Below are 13548 nucleotides of genomic sequence, written 5' to 3' on the forward strand. Positions count from 1 at the left end.
TTCATCTGGAGGATTATGAGGCCATCATGGTAAACAGCAACACCTGGTTGGGTTGACATTGTTGGAGCTTTCATCTTTTGTTCGAAGTTTTGAAGTGTTCCTTGTGGTTCTTTTGTTCCCCGAGTCATGACTTGATGTTTAGCGAGATCAGGGAGGAGCAGCTTCTTGCTGGAGTCATTAATGTGGATGGGGAGGGGAGAAGACAGTGGCCAGCTGAGTGCTTCCAGAGTCCCAAGGTTGGGGATGGCCCTACAGGTTTGGAGCTCAGTTCTGGCTGCACAGAGGGTGCCTGGATCTCTGCTTCTGCTGCTTTCACCCCAACAAATGCTCCTTAAGAATGAAATGCAACATGCCGCTTGGCTTCATACCTCTTAATCCCAGAACAGGAGTCCATCCACAAGCGGATGAGAGAAACTGACAACAAAGGACTTAGCAAAGAGACACTGACAGAGTCAGTGGGCAGTGCTGCCAGTTTCTGCCTGCACTTGTAACCAACCACCCAGCCTTGCCACCATCACACTGGCTTCCTGAGCTCATTCATTTACTCTGGGGGTGCCTGCAGGGCCTGGAGCGTGCAGGAGTGGAACGGGAGGCTGTCCATGAGGCACTGTGCTCGGGGGGATTTCCCTGGCTGGACCATTGCATGTTCTCTGCCTTGCAGCCTCTGAATGCAGACAGAGCCGGATCCTGGTGGGCGAATGCCAAAGAAATCTCTTAGTTGGTAGCCGAGTCTCATACTTGCCTTTATGATATTCTTTTAACATCAAAGTAAGATTCATATATAAAGCAGAGCACCCAAGAATATATCTCTAGTAATGGTGACAGTGAAATGTCATTTTTGGATGGAATGTTTTTATTTCCCTTCCTTTTTAGTCTCACCTTTTTTAGTTTTCTATCCACTGATTTTGCCCAGAATTTCCAGCCTGTGGAAATATATTCCCGTGTTTATTTAGCACTGCTGCTTTTCCTGTGCTAGTAGTATGGATTTAGACATTGGCTCATCCTTTATGCAGTTCAGAGAATGACTTCAGGAAAAGTCCTAATCCAGCAAAGGTGGATTCTTCAATAAGGAAAAATACAGCTCAGATTGCAAGAATAAAGATGGAATGGGTCTTTGCTGTGTTCTGCCTCTTCCAAGCATGTAAGATTTTTCACTCAGGGGTGGTGACCCCAGCACTTGCTCTTGTTGAACCTCATCCCATTGGCCCCAGCCTATTGATCAGCCTGTCCTGGTCTCTCTGTGGGGCCTGTTTACCCTAAGGCAGATCAGCACTTCCTAACAACTTGCTGTCATGTGCAAAATTATTGAGGGTGCACTGGATAGATGCATAATGCAAGGGGCTTTGACTGGTTTGCCTACAGAGGAACCCACATTGGTGATTCTCTGAGCAGCAGCAGCAAAGCCTCACATGTGGAGGCTGACCAGATTGCAGAAGGGGAACAGGATACAAACAGTTTGAGGAGCTGCTTCACTGACATTTCCAACACTGTTTTGGTAAAGGCCTTCGCTAAGCACAGTGACCTGAGATAAGCACAGAGTCAAGTTTAACATGCCTGAGAGGAGGATCTGGAGAGGAGGATGTCAGAAGTGCTCCAGTGTTACCATGATGACTGGCTTCCCACTTGCCCCCCATTGTAGTTGCACTGCTTGGCACTGGAAGGCACCAGCCTGGAGCTCCGGCTGCAAGGCTCTGCCAAATGCAGGAAACAACAGACACCCAGAGACTGGTGAAGTACAGAAATCTGAATGCTGAATTCAGATTCAGGAAAGAATAGGTCCTGTTTCACTGGGTTACACAGCTTCTGTTGGTTAATAATATTTATTGATATCCTTGTTACCGGAAACAGAGAAGAAGAGCGATTATCTTCTGTGGAGAAACCTACACTAGGGAACCTGCTGTAGCAGGGGATTTGGTCTAGGGGATCTCGTGAGGTTCAAATGACTTCCAACCCTGTTGATCTGGGATCTCCCCTGGCTTCAGGAGGTGACTCTGGCCTTACCTCCCAGAAGTCAATACAGCCATGGCTGGGAGCCTTGTGCTGCAGGCAGCAAGGTATGCAGGTGAAGCACAGCTGGTCTGACAGCTGCCATCACGCTCCTGTCCTACAGGGCTGTCTCCTTACCTACCAGACCACTCTGTGCCTGCAGGGCTGCCTTGGTTCAACACCCACAGGCTCCCAGCCAAGCCTTTCTCTGTTGGCCTTTGAGAAATATTCCTGCCTCGTGCACATGTGATTTTGCAACATGGGGTAGACAGCAGTTGCTCCTGCTGTTTTCTCTACAGCATAAGCTCACCCAAAGGAGCCAGAGCCCATGCAGCTGAAGAGGCTGCTGCACATGTGGGCATCCTAATCATCATTGTTAGAGCCCCTTTGAGCTGCTTGGATCGAGCCATCTGGCCTTTTGCTCAGAGGACGTTCAGACCACCGGTGGCTGAGGGAGCAATCAGCAAAGGGCTGTGTGATGTCAGGTGCTGAGACTTTGACATGACCGGCACTGATCTTCAGCTTTGTTCCCTCTGTGGCATTTCAGCACTAAAATGAGTTTCTGCATATGCTGCAAATTCTTATGTTTCCTCAGGAGCAGTAGTTTTGATTTTCCATTTCTGTCCAAATGATTTTCCAGGGACAGTGTGTTTGGAACATAACCTGTGGGGTGGCACATGAGGAGCACAGCATCCATGGGAAATACCACCCCATTTTATTTTAAAGAAAGGCCCGGGCAGCTCCCACCTGCTTAGTAAAGAGCGTCCCCAGGAGCTCTGTCCAGAGATATGCCTCCAAATTGAGGCAGTGCCGTGGCTCAGTGGCCATGTGCCCACCCTGGGCAGCTGAGAAGGGTGGAGTCGGGCAGCCCATTTGTGACATCAGCAGGAATGCATTGCATCACAATGCAGGGGATGGGTTTAGGGCCACAGGCAGGCAGCGCTGCTGCATTTTTGACCTGGGCCAATGGTGAGTGCAGCAGCAGGGGAAGGTCGGGCTGGACGAGGGATGTGGTGCAAACAGCGGCCCCTGTGGGAGCACCACGGGCAGTGCTTGGAACTGTCCCTGCCAGCGCTGGCCTCGGTCCCTGCTGCCACCCAGCTCCCTCGTACCCACTGCTCCTACCTGAGCACAGGGCCATGCGGCTCCTGGCCCCGCTCCCTCCCAGCCCCACTGAGCCCCTCTCTCCCATCTCTTGCAGATCATGGCTTTGGTGTTTGTTCTCGCATTGTTGGTGCGGGCGCTAAGTGTCAGTGTCAATACTGATGTGCTCATGCTCGAGAACGTGCAGCGGCGCGAGGTTGATCTGCAAAAGCACATGATACCTCCGCAGCACGAGATTGAGCAGAGGAATGAGCAGCAGAGCTGGGTGGACATGTCATCTCTGCTCTTTGCTCTGCTGCAGCACTGGAAGATCTGTTTCAGTATGGGACTGATTCTGTTGCTCTTTTGGAACATGGTGCAGTCCCTAAAAATGAAAAAGCGTGATGAAAGCAGCAGTGAAAATGACAGCTCCAGTGGCAAGGAGGAGGCATCGGGAGTGAAGGAAGAGGAAGAGGAAGAGGTGGAAAAGGAGGAACAGGAGGAACATCAGGAGGAACAGGTGGAACAGCAGGTGCAGGAGGAAGAGGAACAGGTGGAACAGGAGGAACAGCAGGTGCAGGAGGAACAGGAACGGGTGCAGGAGGAACAGGTGGAACAGGAGGAACAGCAGGTGCAGGAGGAGCAGGTGGAACAGGGCGGACAGCAGGAGCAGGTAGAACAGCAGGAGCAGGTGGAATTGGTGGAAAAGGAGGAACAGGAAGAAGAGGAGGATGACGAGGAAGAAGACTTCAAAGATTCAGCACTGACAAAATTTCTCACAAGGCGTGCCCTGGAAAAGGTGGAAGGAAGGGCCACCAGGTGCCCTATAGTGGAGGAGCTGATGAACGAGCTCGTGCAGACCTTCAGATTCATCTGGTCCAACAGCTTCTTCCCGGTGCTGCAGCCTGCCATTGGGGTGGGCAGTGCCTTTGAAGGCTGGAGTCCCCAGGAGTGGGACAATGTGTACTGCCTGCTCGTGCCCATAGAGCCTCCCCCCGGGCACACCTTCCTCCTGGAGCTGGGAGATGAAGGGCACGGGCTGGCAAGGAACTCCCGCGTCCGCGTGGAGCTTCAGTGCATGTGCCAAAGGGAGAAGCAGCTGGGGAATGTGCTGTGCTTCCTCCACCACCATGAGGAAGAGCTGAGCCAAAATCAGGACCCCAGCCTGCTACAGACTCTCTGCACTGACTCCTACCTGGATGTGGAGAGAACTGTCACCTGGTTCACCGTACAGGTGGCAGCAATCTGGAAGACCACCCACCACGCGCACGCCTACAGCCTGAAGGTGCTGCCTTCCAGACGCTCCTGCAAGCTCCAGCTGACAGAAGCCTACAGCGGGGAAAAAGTCCTCGTCGAGCTGCTGTTCGGGGTGCAGCAAGAATACTCGGACATCTACCTGACCAGCCAGAACACAGACGCCGGCTTTACGCCCAGCACAACATGGCCACAGAGCTGTGCTGTGGCAGAAAAGAAGTTCTTCCAGCACACGGCCAGGAGTACCGGACAGGACAGCTCCCACCTGCACTGCCTGACGTTGCTTGCCAGCATCTTAGTGGGCATGGGCTTTTCCACCTATGTCATCAAGACTCTTGTCCTCCACAGTTTGGTCATCATCCCTTTGAAGAAGTGGCGCAGGAAGTATTTCCTGAATCGGATGGAGAATCTCCTGCGGTACCTGCGCTTCTGCCTGGATGAGAAATGCCTGAACCACTTCTTCCTTGGCAGCAAGTCGGTGCACAGCACGATTGTCCTGCCGCAGTCCTTCCGATCCGCCAAGCCGCTCAACCTCTTCCAGCACCTGGAGGAGGACCCGGACGCCCACTCCATAGCGCTGCGTGAGTTCAGGGAGCTGAGAGATCGCTACATCAGACTGCTGCTGTTCGGACGCTGAGAGAGACCTTTGTCCGAACCCTTCTCTTGTTTTGGCTGCAAGCTCACATCCTGTGAGCAATAAGACTCTGAGACCTATTTAGGAGGCCAGAGGTGGCTGTTTCCTTGTGGCAGTCAGTGTCACGTTGGAGAGAGCTTACCAGTGGAAGATCCGGCCTGTGACCAAATGACTCCATCTTGGTATGGGAGATCTGGGGATGGAACCATTGTATCTTGTGAAGGCAAGATGCAAACAGATGCTTCCCTGCTCCCTCTGACGACCATCTCTACTGAAGATCAACATCTGAACTACGAGTCATGCTGGAAACCCAGTGGTGACTAATTCTCTCTTGCTTTCTACAAAGACTCTTTGCTTTTATTTCCTATCTCTTTTCTATCACCCGACTTCCCTTCCCCATTTCCCTAAACAACAACAACTTTTAATAAACTCTTATAAACTATATATCCTGTTGTGTCTCAATCTCGCCGTCGTGTGTACGTATATTGAAAGAATATAGAGGCCACTAAGATGGTCAGGGTGCTGGAGCAGCTCTCCTGTGAGAAATGGTTGAGGGAACTGGGCTTGTTTAGCTTAGAGAAGGCTCTGGGGAGATCTCGTTGTGGCCTTGCAGTACTTGAAGGGAGCGTATACAGAGGAGGAATTGCTGTGTCACGGTGTTATCTAGATCAATCTATGTCTGTGACGGGGAGGGGCAGTAGGCTCCTGTTCCCCCTGGCTCCCAGCGTATAGGAAGGGAAAATAAGAAAGGGGTAGGGAGATGGGAGCTGGACTCAAGGAAACAAACAGAGAAGTGGCAACGATCTAAGGAGGAAAACTTATTATTTTACTAATTACAATCTAATGGAAATTGAGGCTAATAAGCCAAGTAAAATAAAAGGGAAAGAGAGAGAGAGGTTTTCCGAAGACCGAGAAGCCTACTTTGAAACTGAAGGTGCCACGGCTTGGAAGCACACCCAGACTCGCTACCAGGCAGTTTGAGAGAGAGACAGCATCACTTCCGTGATGTGTTTCCCTCTCTGACTGTGAGACCCTCTGGGACATGTACTTGTTCTCTGTGCTCTATATGATGTTATGATGTGGAATACCAATAGAAAAATGTACAAAACCATGACATTGTGAGGGTGGGCAGTGATAGGACAAGGGGGAATGGCTTTAAATTCAGACAGGGAAAGTTTAGGTTGGATCTTAGGAGGAAGTTTTTCACTCAGAGGCTGGTGACGCACTGGAACAGGTTGCCCAAGGAGGCTGTGGATGCCCCATCCCTGCAGGCATTCAAGGCCAGGCTGGATGTGGCTCTGGGCAGCCTGGGCTGCTGGTTGGTGACCCTGCACACAGCAGGAGGTTGGGACTGGATGAGCACTGTGGACCTTTGCAACCCCGGCCATTTCATGATTGTATGATGGGTGACATAAATCGCTGTCTGATTATTGTTGCAATATGCTTCTTTTCATGTGCTCTTAACCAAATACTGCTGGTGTTGCCCTGGGTGTCCTGTTTGGGGTCGTATCCTGGTAGATGCTTTACGAATACAAATGGTGCATAAAGGCCTGTATAGTTCATTAGGACCAGATCTCATGTCCATCGATAGCAGTATTATATAGAAATAATATACCTTTACATATATAAAAATGATAGACCTTTCAGAAGGGTATATAAATGCAGCACAGTGGACAAACATATATTACTCTGTCCACCTGTTTGACAAAAATGTATATATTATTTTATACCCTGAAGCAGGGGTTTTAATATTCCTTCAACAATATTTTGATATAATCATCAATGACTATAACTGCTCTGCTCTGGATCTTCTTGTCATCTTTCTAAATGTCTGCTCCATTTTTTCATCATGTTGGACCAAAAATATAGCGTGGTGATGAACTACACAGGTCTGTTTTGTGCTGTAGATGCTTAGCCCTGGAAGTTTATCAGTAAATAAGAGAGATGAAAAATCCACTTTAGAGAGAGGATTAGGTAAAAAATTCAGCTTCTTGAAAGTAATCTGAGAGGTACTACTGACGTATTCGCCAATTAACCTGACTTATCCCAGGACTTCAACTGTCCCGGGGAGAGAGACACAAACATGGATGCCATCATGTCTTCTCTCAATATATTGCTCTGTCACACACCTTATATGCCATCCTAAATCCCGCGCAGACACGTACACCCGCTACGCAAAACCCGATGCACGCGAGAGAACCTATACACACACCTACCTAAACCCGCAGCCCACTAACTCTTAACCTACAGGCCTAACTCAGCTATTCTAGAACACTCCATCTACTCAGAACTACTGTATGCACTCATAAATCCTCGCAAAGACAACTTAGCACCCCAACATACTACAGAACTCTGTGATCAGTGGGAGGTTGGCACAGGTTTGCTGTTAAAAATGGCACTTTCTGCCCTTCTGTGTCCATGGGCTCCTGAAGGATTTGTAAATCCTTGTGCTAAAGGTGGATGAGGCTTGCACATCTCCTGCCACCTGATTATTACCTTTGCAGATGGAACATATCTCTGGGTTCTGCCTGCAGGTAGCAAGGACAGAGCAATCCCACATGGACAGGGACTTGCCAAGGTATAACTGAAAGCAGGTGGTAGATAAGATGAATTGCCTTCCAGCAATTTGCAACCAGAACGAGGAGAAATTTCATATGATACTGAGCTGCAGTTCCTCCTATCAAACCTGACCTGGTGCTAAGCCTTCTAACAGCTATTGTCTCAGACCATTTAGAAGAGAGAGTCCCATTCAGCATTTCCTGTCCCTGCTGTTACCTGGAGGCTTTTTGCTGTGCTCTCACTGCTCCTTTCCATGCTGATCTTTGGGATGCTGCATTGCTGTAGCATCACTGAGGAGCAGTTAGAGAATCACAGAATCATCATCATAGACTCATAGGATGGCTGGGGCTGAACAGTACCACAATGATCATCTAATTCCATCGCTGGTGGCACCGCAAAGATGAAAGGAAGAGGCTTTGTGTTATAGGAGCATTGCCATGCAGTGCTGATTGCCTATAGGGTTTCAAGCAAGGAAACACCAAAATAATAGATCAGAGCACCCATGATTTTGTGTTGTGTTCACGACAGTATTTGGCCCCTTATTTGCTATGGTGAGTTTCATTTGCTGGAAACCTTCATCTCTCTTTTAAATGATCATTCTTTGGTTTGAATCAAGCTTTAAATGGGAGTCAGTGAATGCGCTCCTGGATTTCTGTATGTGTTTGCCCGGTGGGATAGGTTGTAGTTAAGTGAAATGCATGGTGTAAGCAAAGAGAAATTGCTGTATGCAAACCATAATTTTTGCGTACTTACTGTTTGGAGTGCTGATGAAAGGGATGTATCACAGCATTTTTATCATGTCGGCTGCTCTCCCTGTCTCACTGCCTGAAGGGTGGCAAAGGGCCCCTTTCATCTGGAGGATTATGAGGCCATCATGGTAAACAGCAACACCTGGTTGGGTTGACATTGTTGGAGCTTTCATCTTTTGTTCGAAGTTTTGAAGTGTTCCTTGTGGTTCTTTTGTTCCCCGAGTCATGACTTGATGTTTAGCGAGATCAGGGAGGAGCAGCTTCTTGCTGGAGTCATTAATGTGGATGGGGAGGGGAGAAGACAGTGGCCAGCTGAGTGCTTCCAGAGTCCCAAGGTTGGGGATGGCCCTACAGGTTTGGAGCTCAGTTCTGGCTGCACAGAGGGTGCCTGGATCTCTGCTTCTGCTGCTTTCACCCCAACAAATGCTCCTTAAGAATGAAATGCAACATGCCGCTTGGCTTCATACCTCTTAATCCCAGAACAGGAGTCCATCCACAAGCGGATGAGAGAAACTGACAACAAAGGACTTAGCAAAGAGACACTGACAGAGTCAGTGGGCAGTGCTGCCAGTTTCTGCCTGCACTTGTAACCAACCACCCAGCCTTGCCACCATCACACTGGCTTCCTGAGCTCATTCATTTACTCTGGGGGGTGCCTGCAGGGCCTGGAGCGTGCAGGAGTGGAACGGGAGGCTGTCCATGAGGCACTGTGCTCGGGGGGATTTCCCTGGCTGGACCATTGCATGTTCTCTGCCTTGCAGCCTCTGAATGCAGACAGAGCCGGATCCTGGTGGGCGAATGCCAAAGAAATCTCTTAGTTGGTAGCCGAGTCTCATACTTGCCTTTATGATATTCTTTTAACATCAAAGTAAGATTCATATATAAAGCAGAGCACCCAAGAATATATCTCTAGTAATGGTGACAGTGAAATGTCATTTTTGGATGGAATGTTTTTATTTCCCTTCCTTTTTAGTCTCACCTTTTTTAGTTTTCTATCCACTGATTTTGCCCAGAATTTCCAACCTGTGGAAATATATTCCCGTGTTTATTTAGCACTGCTGCTTTTCCTGCGCTAGCAGTATGGATTTAGACATTGGCTCATCCTTTATGCAGTTCAGAGAATGACTTCAGGAAAAGTCCTAATCCAGCAAAGGTGGATTCTTCAATAAGGAAAAATACAGCTCAGATTGCAAGAATAAAGATGGAATGGGTCTTTGCTGTGTTCTGCCTCTTCCAAGCATGTAAGATTTTTCACTCAGGGGTGGTGACCCCAGCACTTGCTCTTGTTGAACCTCATCCCATTGGCCCCAGCCTATTGATCAGCCTGTCCTGGTCTCTCTGTGGGGCCTGTTTACCCTAAGGCAGATCAGCACTTCCTAACAACTTGCTGTCATGTGCAAAATTATTGAGGGTGCACTGGATAGATGCATAATGCAAGGGGCTTTGACTGGTTTGCCTACAGAGGAACCCACATTGGTGATTCTCTGAGCAGCAGCAGCAAAGCCTCACATGTGGAGGCTGACCAGATTGCAGAAGGGGAACAGGATACAAACAGTTTGAGGAGCTGCTTCACTGACATTTCCAACACTGTTTTGGTAAAGGCCTTCGCTAAGCACAGTGACCTGAGATAAGCACAGAGTCAAGTTTAACATGCCTGAGAGGAGGATCTGGAGAGGAGGATGTCAGAAGTGCTCCAGTGTTACCATGATGACTGGCTTCCCACTTGCCCCCCATTGTAGTTGCACTGCTTGGCACTGGAAGGCACCAGCCTGGAGCTCCGGCTGCAAGGCTCCGCCAAATGCAGGAAACAACAGACACCCAGAGACTGGTGAAGGGTCCTAAACCAACAGGCGGTACCACCCTCATTTGTAAATACAAGTCACCAAGCCCTGGCTTAGATGAGCCAGGATCCTGTTCACAGGACTACAGACTTCTATGGAATAGCCATGTTCTTCTTTCTTTTTTTCTTCGTATTATAAATTTTGCAAACAGATCACTTAACCCAGAGCAGAACAAAACCACGTGTAATTAGCTGTGAAGTAAGTGACACCATTCAATTCATGAGAATTTTGTTTTCTGCTTGCTCAGAAGCACAGCACTCAGCACAGGATATGATCTGCAGTAAGAAAGGAACACATCTGACACATTGGAGTCCTACTGGGATTTGGCAGTTTATTTCCATGAGCTGATTGTCAACAGTGGGGGAATTAATGACCACGTTATAAGCAGTGTGCATCTGCACACAAGCACTTATGTTTGGCATGTATAGTGTCACACGTGCAATGAAATTAATTACAGAATTATGTGCAATTATGGTTATAAGTGTAACACATTAAGCAGTCTCTTGCCAACTATTTAATGCACGTACTCTCAGTAAACTCATTTTTTTCAAGGATTCACAACTCTTTTCAAACATATACTTCAATTTAAGCAGTTCCTGGAGTTAAAGTGGTTGACTTGTGATTTATACTCTGCTGATGGGGACATTTTTTTTTTTATTTTCATGTCCTTTTAAACTGCTTATTGTAAAGATTTCTCCCCATTGCAGTGTTTCTTGTGCCACTTCTTCTTACTCTGTTCCCTCATTTTTTAACTGACTTTCCCTTTGTATTGTCCTGTCATTATACGTACCCAGAACAAACAAGGTATGGAACAGTGTCTGCCATTGGTTTGTGTCTTACTGTATTGTGGTTAGGATGGAGTAATTAAGGTGAATAGACCCAGGGTTCCAACACCCCCCAGGGGCAGCCCCAGGTCCTGCAAGAGCAGCTCCGGCCCTGCTGCAGCCCTCACCATGCCACTCACGTCACACTCTCAAAGAGCAGCTGCAATTCCAAGGAGGGTTATTTCATTTGGCACAGAATCTTTTTTAAATGGGTAGCTTCCCAGACTTATGCTGAACAGCAACGAGCAAAATTAACTTGTAGAATTGTGTGTAGAATTATCATGACAAGTGTTCTAGCTGTATCAGCCAGCAACTACATCCCTAAGATGCAATCGTTATTTCATTTTTGTAAGCCCCTTCCCCATTTTCAGATGTCACAGAATGACAGAATTGTAGGGGTTGGAAGGGACCTGCAGAGCTCATCGAATCCAGCTCCCCTGCAAAGCAGGCACTCTACAGCAGGCTGTACAGGTTGGCATCCAGATGGGTCTTGAATATCTCCAGAGAATGAGACTCCACAACTCCCCTGGGCAGCCTGTTCCAGTGCTCCATCACCCTCACTGTGAAGAAGTTCCTTTGTATATTGGTGTGGAACTTCCTATGCTCCAGTTTGTGGCCATTTCCCCTTGTCCTGTCCACACAGACAAATGAAAAGATGGTGGCCATGTGCCTTTATCTCCCACACTTAAATGCTTATAAACATTAATCAGATCCCCTCTGAGTCTTCTTTTCTCAAGGCTGCACAGACCCAGGTCACCCATTTCCTCATAGGAGAGATGTTCCAGGCCCTTTATCATGTTTGTGGCCCTCAGCTGGACTCTTTCCAGACGATCCCTGTCTGTTTTGTACTGGCAGCCCAGAACTGGATACAGTACTCAAGAACCGGATACAGTACCATATACGTATTTTTTACTTCCATAACTCAACACAACCTTCTGTTTGGGAGACAAACAGCAACCTGTTTGTGATACACACCTGCAGCGTGTATCGGTGCTTTTGACTGAGTGAAAATTCATACATTCAAAATATGATTGCCAAGAATATAAAAGGGATCTTAGGCAGCTTCTCTTCCCAGAGTTTCATCACTGGCTGCTGAGCTCATAGACAGAGCTGTGTTTGACGGGGGCAGTGCCTGAGCACTTCACACAAAGTGGCCAAGGAGCAGTGCTGCATTTCTGCATGGCTGCATTTCTGCATGGCTGCATGGCTGCCTTCAGTGCTGCAGGAGCTGTCAGTGCTGGTTGTCTCCTGGCAGTTGGAGCCATTTGGGCTCCCCAGGAGTAATTTTGCAGAAAGCCTAAGAAAAGAGAAAAAGCAGTGTGTTTTTACAGACAGCCTTCTAGGGAGAACAAAGCGCTTCCCTTGATTTCTGCACATAATTTAGGGATAACTTAATTAGCTTCACTGAAGTCATGCTAATTTACCTTAGGTAAAAGTGATTCTCTTTCTCCTTTTGTGAAAAGGGAACAGTGTAAATTTCCTGATGTTAATTAAGACAGAAGCAGACTATACCTTCATGTATTCAGTGCAAAATAAGCAAGACTAGAACACAGCCCAAACTCCAGATTACAATCACTGGCATGGTCATCGTTTGGCACAGGCATCCGCAGCAGCTGGGATTTCTGCAGCTGGCTGATAGAACAGCATAAGGAGGAACGTGTTACAGAGGTGCTTGAGAACTGCGTGGGTTTCTTTCCATGAAAATATCAGAGATTTGGAAAAGCTTTTTTGAGGGGCAGGTGCTACAGAGAGCCACTGTGCCAGGACCGTGGGGAGCTGCGTGGTGGGGTCACCATAGGACATAGAAGGTTCCAAGTTGGAAGGGACCCACAGGGATCACACAGCACCACCCAGACCTGGTGTCAGAGTGGTGTCCCAACACTCCCTGAGCTCCGGCAGCTCGGGGCTGTGCCTGCTGCCCTGGAAGCTGTGCCATGCCCACCACCCTCTGGGGCACAGCCTTTCCCTCACCCCCACCTGCCCTCCCCTGACACAGCTCCATGTGTTCCCTCAGACCCTGTGGCTGTCAGAGAGCAGAGCTCAGTGCTACCCCTCCACTCTCTGTGAGGAGCTGTAGGGTGCCATGAGGAGCTGTAGGGATGCCATGGGGAGCTTTAGGCTGCCATGGAGCTGCATTCTGACATGAGGAGCTGCTATGAGGGAGTCATAGGGCTGCCTTGAGGGATAACTAAACACAAAGACTACTAATACATTTCTGTTATTGTTTCATCTGAGGATCTCTATAAAACAGTGTAAGAGATTATTCTTTCACACCATTGTCTCAAAGTTTGCTGAGGACACAGATGGACAAGTCCTGTTCAAGGGTTGAGAAATCCTTTGTCTAAATCATAGAATCATAGAATTACCCAGGTTGGAAAAGATCTTGAAGATCAAGTCCAACAGCAGCCTAACAATAGCACCCTAACACTAACAACCCTTTGCTAAATCATATCCCTGAGCACCACATCCAAATGGCTCTTAAACACATCCAGGGATGGCGATTCAACCACCTCCCTGGGGAGCCTATTCCAGTATTTAACAACCTTTCTGTAAAGAAATGTTTCCTAATATCCAACCTAGGGACACATATGGACAAGTCCAGGCAAATCACGGTCAGA

General features: G+C 48.3%; 1 long non-coding RNA gene across 1 annotated transcript in view; it reads right to left on the minus strand.

Moving 5' to 3' along the window:
* Positions 1 to 10417: 10417 nt before the first annotated feature.
* Positions 10418 to 13548, minus strand: part of LOC146760369 (uncharacterized) — a 28271-nt gene continuing 25140 nt past the window's right edge. The window contains exon 2 of the long non-coding RNA XR_014947700.1: positions 10418 to 12227. This is a non-coding gene — a long non-coding RNA (uncharacterized LOC146760369). The remainder of the gene's footprint in view (positions 12228 to 13548) is intronic.

The sequence above is a fragment of the Coturnix japonica genome, chromosome 6 (assembly GCF_054131305.1).
Source record: "Coturnix japonica strain WE chromosome 6, WE-NBRP24, whole genome shotgun sequence".
Classification (NCBI taxonomy): Eukaryota; Metazoa; Chordata; class Aves; order Galliformes; family Phasianidae; genus Coturnix; species Coturnix japonica.